The sequence below is a fragment of the Corvus brachyrhynchos genome, unplaced genomic scaffold (assembly GCF_000691975.1).
Source record: "Corvus brachyrhynchos isolate BGI_N302 unplaced genomic scaffold, ASM69197v1 scaffold8, whole genome shotgun sequence".
NCBI classification, from domain to species: Eukaryota; Metazoa; Chordata; class Aves; order Passeriformes; family Corvidae; genus Corvus; species Corvus brachyrhynchos.
The window spans coordinates 1797972-1807995 of NW_008240031.1; the positions used below are offsets into that span (position 1 = coordinate 1797972).

The 10024-nt window shown below is 45.7% G+C and overlaps 1 long non-coding RNA gene across 1 annotated transcript; it reads right to left on the reverse strand.

Moving 5' to 3' along the window:
* Positions 1-1836: 1836 nt before the first annotated feature.
* LOC108449008 lies at positions 1837-9474 on the reverse strand. The gene is made up of 3 exons (XR_001865101.1): positions 9464-9474; positions 6429-6437; positions 1837-1926 (listed from the first exon to the last, which is right to left on the reverse strand). It is a non-coding gene; the product is annotated as an uncharacterized LOC108449008 (long non-coding RNA).
* Between the last annotated feature and the right edge of the window lie 550 nt (positions 9475-10024).

A 10024-nucleotide genomic window follows, 5' to 3' on the forward strand; every position in this document is an offset into this window, starting at 1 on the left:
AGGATGAAACCTTGAAATGCAGATGGGCATTATCAGTGTAATGTTATGGATGGGGGAAGACATCAAACATTGGCTAAATGCTAGTTAGGAGAAATAATTTTTAAAATTCCTGTCAGCTGGGACGAAGTTATGTGCCTAAGCTCCCCATGGCCTTGAGAAGCCGCGGAGAGACGTACATGTGGCAGAGCGCATCAAAACACCCCGGCTCTGACGGCAGGGAAAGTAAATTAAGGGAACAGGTTTGATCGTAAACCTCCTGGAAAATATGAGGATATTAAAGCCGGCTGGATAATTAGCATAATTACATCATAGTGAATGCAAAGGAGATCATCTTAAGGGATATTGTACTGAGGGAGCTTGGCTTCAACTGGTAGTGCATGTTGAGCGACAGACTAATAGACTGCTCCAGGGAACAGAGCAGTAAAATCTTGTTATGAATTTGTTTATCAAGAATGCAGAGATAGGGAGGAACAGCGGTGGCAGTTAGTTGGCTGAATTATCGCTTTTTTAACCTTGCTTTCTGCTGATAGTCTTTTGTCAACACCTGGGCATCCTGTTTACTTTAGGGGCAGAGGGAAAAACAGGAGCTGGGAGACAGCCTTGAGGCCACGAGCACTCTGTGCACCTGCGAAGCTGGAGACAGTTTTTGTGGCTGTTTCTTTCTCTCCCTCTCCTGTTGCCTTTGCCACCTTCTTCTTCTGGCTCTACTGGTGCTTCAAGAAGTGGATCTGGCTCCTGCACTAGTGTTGATTTGTTTTCATAGAATCACAGAGACGTTTGGGTTGGGAGGGACATAAAATTTCATCTGGTTCCACCCTTGCCATGGGCAGGGACACCTTCCACCAGATCAGGCTGCTCCAAGCCCCGTCCAACCTGGCCTTGGACACTGCGAGGGATGGGGCAGCCACAGCTTTTCTGAGCACCCTATGCCAGGGGCTCTTTTCACCAAAATGGGAAGAGAAGTGCTTGATGACTCATAGATGATCAAAATCTACTGGCAAAATTTAAGCTACTTTCTTCAATATCCTGATTTTCTGCTTTGTGGATTTTCTGGGTAACTTTAGATTGTCCCCTGTGGGTTTTTGAGTTGGCACAATTGTGCCTGCACCATTGCCAGTCCGGGCTCTCCCCTCCCACGGCATCTTGAACCCACCCTCCAATTCAGGTCATGTCTAAAGGAGGATTGGTCTTGTCTGATCTTCTAGGGCCACCTCAAGGAAGATCCACACCTTTTACCCTGCCACAACGTGAGCTTGATGTTTCTCTTCTGTTTGGTCTGCCACTGGTGAACCACTAACTTCTGGCCAGCCAGGAGTCACGGGTTCCAGCCTGGCAAGGGGAGATGTGATCAGTGGGAAAACTCTCCCTGGTGCCTTCCCCAGCTATGGAAGGGGTTGAAATGCAATGGAAGATCTGGGAATAAATCACCACAGGTGGATGCTCAGAGGCTTAATAATGCATTAGCCTGGGTTATGGGTGACAATTCACATCATGCTGCAATTGACACCAAGCATCTTGGCAGTGCCCTGAGCCTCAGCAGGATCAGGCTGGTTGGCTCCTCCATCAGACTACCAAAGCTTTTCTGCATAATCATATTTTGTTCAAGTGTCAGTGCTCTGGGCTTTTTTCATGCTGTGGCATGAATAATACTGGTTTACACCTTTTAAATTAGCTACTGCTTTCTATAGGAGTGCAAAACAATTCCAAAAATCTTTGCAAATGCTGCAGTTTCCAGCAGCCCATGCAATTCTACTCTGCTCTGGTGAGGCTCCACCTGAAGTTCTGCATCTGGGGGGTCCTCAGCATGAGAAGGACATAGAACTGCTGGACCAAGTCCAGAGGAGACCACGGAGGTGCTCCGAGGGCTGAGCACCTCTGCTCTGGAGACAGGCTGGGAGAGCTGGGGGTGTTCTCCAGGTGAAGGGTCTGGGGACACCTTATGTCAGGCTTTCTGTACTTAATGGGGTTTTGGAAGAATCATGGACACAGATTTTTTAGCAGGGCCTGATGTGACAGAACAAGGGGTGATGGCTTTAAACTGAAGTAGTGTCAACTTAGGGCAGGTAAAAGGAAGAAGTTTTTTCTGCTGAGAGTGGTGAGGTCCTGGCACAGGTTTTCCAGGGAAGCTGTGGCTGCCCCTGGATCCCTGGCAGTGGCCACAGACATGGACAGGGCTCGGAGCAATCTGGGACAGTGGAAGGTGTCCCTGCCTACGGCAAGGGGTGGAATGAGATGAGGTTTAAGGTCCCTTCCAACCCAAACCATCCTGGTATTCTATTTCATGACTCTGAGTCATGTGCCATGTTGTTAAGAACATGAATTTGTGATATTAGATAGGACCAGTTCTTGTCTGGGGCAGATTTTTGCTGTTTGGTGGGAAATTAAGATGTGCATTTCTTTTCTTTCTCTGCCAGCAGCTTCACTTGCAGTGCATTGAGCACCAGAAGATCTTCCAAACACTCTGCTGAACATAAACCTTACCCTGTGTTTTCTTTGGCATCTGTGCAGGAAACTGCCAAGTCCTGAAACAAATGGATGCAGGAAATGTTCTGGTGCTGGTGTTATGCCAAGGTGGGTGCTAGTGCTGAATCCTGACACTGCCTAAAACCTTTCCTCTCCTGGGGTGGATTTACAAGGGAGATGCTGGGTAAGGGGAGCAATAAATAACGCTGCTCTCCCAGGTGGGGTGAGACCTAAGAGACCAGAAAAAGACCTGACAACTAACTGCTGAGTCTTGGCAGCCTTCTGTGGTGTCCAAAATCAGCGGCAGAAACATTAGGGATCTTTCCGTGTCTTCAGACTCCTGTGGCTTTGCCTATGTGACCAGAGGCCAGGGAATCAGCTGCCTGTGGGCAAGATGGTTAAATCCAGGCAAAAGGCACTCGGATTTTGCAGCTTTTAGTGGAATAAAATGAAATATCCACCTGATGGCAGCAGAGAACGGGGAATTGGAGAGCCTGGGCTGGGTGAGCGGTCGCCAGCCCCGCTGGCTGCTCAGTGTGCAACGTGCATCGGGGGATCCCCAAAATGTGGAACATGCTTTGGGGATGTGGCCTTTCCATGGCAACAGCCGATGTCCCCTGTCCCCGAAAGAGCTCACTCACATCATCTGTGTGCCCTCCTGGAGAGGAAAAGTCCATGTGGGGTTCAGGTACCGCTTTTGGGGGTGCCAGGGCACGATGAGCACTGTGAGGTGCCTGGTGTGGTTGGAGGATGGCCTCTGCCCAGCAGCAGCATCTCCAAAATCCATGTGCAGAGAGCTGTGATGGCACAGCTGCAGGCTGGGTGCCCAGAGTGGCCCCTGCAAGTGGTGCTGGCTCAAGACACTGTCCCTTCAGCCATGGGCATGATCCTGGTGGTGGCTGTCGGTATCAGGGGGAGTGGGAGAACGGGACATGGATAGACCTAGCTGGGAATTTGGGCACTTCCCATGATGTGTTCGAGCACAAGAGCCCTCAAAGCAAAACTGGGGAGCTGTTTTAGAAGGGACAGAAGAACTGAAAAGCAGGAGAAGGGTTGGTATCAATGCAGGTCTTGGGGAAAGAGGTGAGACCAGTGACCACAACTTGTAGCAGGCACCTTTCTGCAGAGCACAAACAGCTTTTTGTGGCCATATGATCAGCATCTTTCCAGGGTTTGCTGGAACAGGCAAGGATGTGGGTCTTCCTGTGTGCCACAGAGACATGGCAGCCATCTGTGGCACATTGCACTGAAGACAACTTCTTTTTTCCTTAATTGAAACTCTTGTTGAGGAATAATCATGATCCTGTGACTTTGACTTCTATTCTGACAAACTTTGCGTCATGGGAGGGGTAGTCAAGAAAAGTTTTAGGGAATGTCTCAAAGGAGCACTCTTAAAGCAAAATAACTTTTTGTATGTAAAATATTTTCCTTTTGGAATTTGATTCTGTTGGGAAAAAATGTACTTTTAAGTGCTCCATTTGTTAAAAAAGTGCAAAGCCCGTCCTGCACCTTCCCTCCCCAAACCCTGCTAGGATGTCCCCACCATTGCCATCAGCTCAGGTCACCAGCCAGGAGAGAGGATGATTTGCTGCCATGAAAACATGGGGCTGCTTCAACCTGAAGCCCCTTCCAAAACCAGCCAGGGAGTGGAAGCTTGTTGTCATCCCAAAGGTAAATCCTGTGCCTATCCCTAATGCCTGGGCTCTTGTTTCCATGTGTTTCAAGGGACCAAAGGGGAAAAAAAAAAAAACCAAGAAGGAACAAATCCAAACACAACTATTTGAAAAACGTTGCTTTTATTGAAAACTATTACGAAAAAATTATTTCTGTAAAGGGCTGTCCAGCCCTGGCGCAGCTGCCCAGGGCAGTGGTGGAGTCCCCATCCCTGGAGGGGTTTAAAAGCCATATGGATGTGGCACTTGGGGACACGGGTCAGTGGTGGCCTTGGCAGTGCTGGGGGAATGGTTGGACTTGATGGTCTTGGAGGGCTTTTCCAACCTGAACAGTTCTGTGATTCTGTGCTGGCAGAGTAATACAGATGTATGAACTTGGAAAATCAAACATGGAGGGTCATTGCTGCTGTTGTTAGCTTTGAAGAGCTGTCTGGTCTTTGTGTGATTACTGGCCCATTGATGAGAATAATTGGAAAATAGTATTTATATCCATATGACCTTCCAGTGACCAAGTAATCAGAGCAACAGCACATCATTGATTTGGTGTCAGGTGAAGACCAGTTGGGAACACGCAGTGACGAGCGGGAGGGCAGCCTTGTTTGAAGACCAAGGAAAGCTGAACAAGTTGATTTCAAAGATAATCTCATTCTGCATTCAAAGAGAACCTTTAGCTAATAATGTTAAATGCTAACAAAAGAGACTATGGTCAGTTGCGGGTAATAAACTATTAATTAGAGCTTTGTCAGAAATGACTCTTGACCTTTGAGCGAAGACAATAAGCAATTGGGGGTCCTTTGTTTCCATGCTCTTGACTCCAGCAGTGTCAAATGTTGGATACAGGTGAGTTATGTTGTTCTTCCCCTTTGGGAAAGGTGATGCCCGGTAATTTGAGGATATTCAGCAACTTAGAAACTAATTAGTTTAAAATTAAATTTTCCACTCTGCCAGGCCAAGCACAATAAGACAAGGCCTTAAGACACAAGAGAGCACTTTGGAAAGGAGTAAAGGGTGACTGGGTACATGAAAGAGCCCAGCACGCCTTTCAGGTAGATCCAGCCACCCTAATTAAGTGGAACACAAAACTGTGCCCCAGCTCCTGCAGATCTGAGCTGCTGCCAGTGCTCATGGGATCCCAGAGCCTGGAAAGCTGCCAGGGCTGGGGGAGATCCCCCTGATATCCCAAATCGTCCCCATGCACCACTTTGTCATGGGATAGTCTCTGCCCACCTATACCTTCAGTTCCTTTTCACTCTCCTCCCTTCTGCAGGAAACTGGGTGGATAAAACAAGCTCAGCTGCCTCACTGAAGACCATTTAAAAGTTTTAAAAATCAATTAAAATATTTAAATTAATTAAATTAATTGTGGGCAGAAATGATGGGCTTGCAAGCAACTGCTGTGCCTGTTACATCCCACTGCTGATGAGCTGAAATCTGCCTCTGAAGGATGGAGACCCAAACCCCATCTCTTCCCTCACACTTGGATTTCCTTCGTTACACCTCTTGCCCTCAGAGCCCCACTTTAGTTAAACCTAATGCTCCCCATTCCCAAGGTCCTGGTACAGCCCCAGATTTGTGGGCTCCTCTCACCCCATGGTCATCTCAGGGCTGAGGACAGCTGCTCACCACAGGGCCACGTCTTCCCTTCTTGGCCAAACACATGGTCACTGTGGGACGCACTGAGTGTGCCCAGCGGGACACAAAGTGTCTGTGATGAGGAAGGTGAGCTTTTCTCATGGGATGTGCTTCACTGCCTGGAGCCTGTCCACTGCACCAAAACTCTGCAAGTATTTGTAGGATTGGGCTCCAGTGGAGTAAATCCTGCCAAGTAGGAGTCTCCTCTTGAGTGCCATCAGGTTACAATTAATTTGGGTTACTACAGAAAGGTGTTTTTTTAAAACCGAACCAAACCAAACAAAAAGCCACAAACAAAAAGAACCCCCACACAAACCCACCACCAAATAAACAAACAAAACAACAACAACCAAAGCAAAAAAATCTTTCTGAATGTCCTCAAACTACTTTTTGAAATACAAACAAACCCAAGGAAGGGTTATGTTAATAATGCTAAAAGCCATTCCCCAAGCCCCCAGAAGCCCCAAGCCCCTACTCCAGGCCAGCTCTGCACCACCATCCTCTATCTTGTGGTTAACATCGTTGAACGCTGGAGAAACTGTAATTGTTCATAAGCAAAGTAGCACTTCCCAAAGTACAGTATTTGTTTAATGGATCGTTAAACCAATATAAACAACACTGAAGCATGCATGGAAGCAACGAGGATTTAAACGCAGTTACACAGGGAGACTTGGAGCGTGACTGTCCAATCTTGGAGGCTGTGGCATGGAAGGGAGGGGATTAAACCAAGCTCAGGAGGGGTTAGACGCCAAAACACCATTTTAGGTTTTTGCATTTCTTTTCTGCTTAAAGAGAAAATTCTGGGGACGGGCTCTGATCTTTTTACCTTGTTCCTGGAATGATTTCCTCTCTAATGATTTCATCAAGATCAGTGAAATTAAATTAAAAAGGAAAAAAAAGATCATTGCTTCTACAGCTGTGGGAGTTGTTGGCGGTGATATGAATGAAAAAACCATGCCACTTTTGGAGAGGATCTTGGAGTTGTCCTACTGTATCTGACATCTGTAGATTCACTTCCAGAGGGGAACTCAATGACCATTTTAGCTGACCTGCCAGAGAATTTGCTGCAGTTTTGACTTGTTCAGGTATGTAGTTTGGTAACTCACTGTGTGGCTTCTTGGTCTGCTGCTCTTTTTTTTTTTTTTTTTGAGAAAGAAGATCTCAGCATTGTAGCTGGAGGAAAACAGCATGGTTGGGCTAAAGCCTCCTCCGTACACTGGTCATCTCCAATCACTGACCTTTACTGCATGGGGAGGTAATTTAATGCTCTGAAAATGCCAGTTATCAGCCCTAGTGCAGCCTCACTGTCTGGTGCAGACACACAATCAATGGAAGTCTGTTATTCTGTTCATTATTACTTAAGCTAACGTAAACACATTTGCCAATAATCAAAAATATTGCACGGGAGAGCTTCGTTGCGCCGATGATTTCCATGATCTGTATCCAGCATGGGAGAGCACTTGGGGGCTCCAAATATCTAAAATCTAACTCTAATCTGAGCAGTGGAAAACAGACCATCTTCAGGGTTCTCATCTTCATTCCTATGGTGAGAGCCTCTTGCAGAGGAAAGGCTGATTCAGTCACAGAACCATTGTAGAATGGCTTGTGTTGGAAGAGACTTTAGTTATCATCTAGTTCCAACCCTTCTGCCATCATCAGGGAGGTCAGCCACTAAATCAAGTTGCTCAGGGCCCCATCCAGCCAGCCCTCACATGCCTGCTGGGTGCACCATGAGGATATGAGGTCTTCATGCACCTCTGTTCTAGGTTGGAGAGGAGCTAATATTCCTCTTTTTGCATCAAGAGCTGAGTTCTGGGCTCTCTGCTGCGTTTTGGTATCTGAGAGCTCTGGATTTTGTCCCTGCTGTGCTTCTGGATGCCTGTGGGTGCCCTTGTCAATGTGATGTGGGGAGAGGGTGATCCCCACAGAGGGATGCTGCTCCCCAGCTGTCGCTCAAAGCCCTACCACACTATAAAAAACATCTATGAAACCCTGTCCTGCCTAATGTGTCCAGATCATTAAGCTTTATTGTTTTTTTGGCGGCTGGACATCCAGTGGGACCTGCCAACCTCCCTTGTAGGTCCTCATCCACTCTAATCCCAGCTCTGGAGCTCAGTGCTATGTTTTCTGGAGCCAGCAACATCCAGGGGATGCAACCAGAGCAGGCTGGGACACCCAAGGGTGCCCAGTGTGTGGGATTTTCCTGTCTTTCCCTGGCATGTGAGAGGTGACAGCTCTCCCACCTTCCTGGACCTGGAGAGGGCAGCAGAGAAAAGCAGAGCACCCTTGGCTGCAAGCGCCTGGATGGAGCAGGAGCAGCTGTGTTGCAGTATCCAAACACACTTCTCTGTGAGGAGGGTAATTTAGAGCAATTACACCGATTATTATTGCTTTTCTAATTAGTGCTTTTCCTACAGAATTAGCTGAGTGTTTATTAGGAGCTGCTTGTTGCCAATAGCTTAACTGCTTCAGTACCAGTTTTTATCAAACATTAGAGTGGCTTAATTTTATTATTTTTTTTCCCCCCCCTCTGTGTGTAACTGGTTTTGTTATCTGGTTTCACATAAAAGCCCCAATTAAATATTCATTTTGCTTTGTTACATATGGCATTAAATTTTCATGAGCTGTATGTTCTCCTTGAATTTTGGCGGGGGGGCAGGGAGGAGAGGGGCGAAGAAACCCTCGTTCTCTTAAAGGCAGGGATGCGCACATGTGTTTTTTGCTTTAGTGATAGTGAGGAAACTGGGAAAAACAAAAGAAAAAGGAAAAAAAAATTCAACAGAAAGCCTTTTCTCACCTACAGTAGGGATCCAGCCTTAAACCCACCAGCTTAAAGGAAAAAAAATTGTGAGGCAGGTGGGGTTTCAGTGTCCCTCTTTGCATTGCGGCACAAGGTTGCGGCATCAAGGCTGATTCTGGGAAAAAAAGGCTCCTTGGGGGCAGAGAAGTTGATTTTTCACTCTCAGCCCCTCTACCCCACCTTTCTAAGTGTCTTTGAGCAAGTTTTGTGGGTCTGTAGCCCACGCAACCCTTCCTCTGTTCAGTCAGGGTGTCAACTTGTATTTCTGGGAAGGGGTTACATCTTAGCAATGCGGAGGGAAGTGGTTGGGATCAATGGTGGCTTGATCAGGGGATTAACAAAATTAGCAACAATTAAATCCTTACCCTCCTCTCTGATGAGTGGGTAAGGATTTAAAGAGAAAAAATCTGACTTTTTTCTTTTTTAAGCCATGAAATTTAAATTATAACAGCAAAGATAAAACTGCATTTGAAGCAAATTCTTTCTATATATCCCATAAAAATCCAATTAAATACTTTCTCCAAAATAATACTTGTTCTTAAGACACCTTAGAGGTTTGTAGTTTGGTTTCTTTTCCTTTTTTTTTTTTTTTTAATTATGTGTTCACTGTCAAGGGGAAAGTGTGGTTTTGTTTAATTTTTTGACCAATTCTCTTTGGTCATTTCTTAAGCAGTGTCATGACTTTGTACAAAATTTAAGCACCCCTGTCTTTATCCTTAGGAAACAGTAATGCTTCCCGTCTGTACTTTGAATTATAAAGGGAAACAAAAGTGGAAAAATGAGGAAAAAATATTATTCTCAATTTTTCTTCCTCTTCCCTTGCTTTCAGGAGGCAGATGGGGGCGATGGTTCATGGAGAGCCAGGAAAGAGCTGTCACCTTTTTCCTCCTATTACCCTCAGAACCAGACAAAATAATCCAGTGGTTTTCAAAAAGCTTGTAGTATGAATATTTCTGATGACTTTTAATAGTTACACAGTGGGTTTCAACACAGGATACACAGGAAATCCCATGTCCTGCAGAAGGGGCTGGGATGAGCAAGTGGGCTTCAGATCTCCATAAAGGAATTGAAATAATTATCCATAATAAAAAAGTTTCTAACTGGTGACCTTTCTGCCAGTTCTGGCTGTCACAGCCATGCGTGACTGCCTGTGGTGAGCTTGAAGAGCTGCCTTGAGCAAGGAAACACATTTTTTTTCTATTTGAGGGTAAAATAGGTTAAAAATACCTGTCCAGCATAGGCAAACCAAATGCCCTCGGTGTTTCTGGATGCGATCTGTATGACTGATTTTATATATTATAATTAACTATTAAAATGTAATGTAAGTAAAATTATATATATTTCTGTGTATCTTATATTATATATATATATATATAGATATTTATTTAAGGACATATTTCTCCCCAGTATCAAGGCTTGCGGGAAAACTACTTGGGAAAAAAATCACCAGCACAAC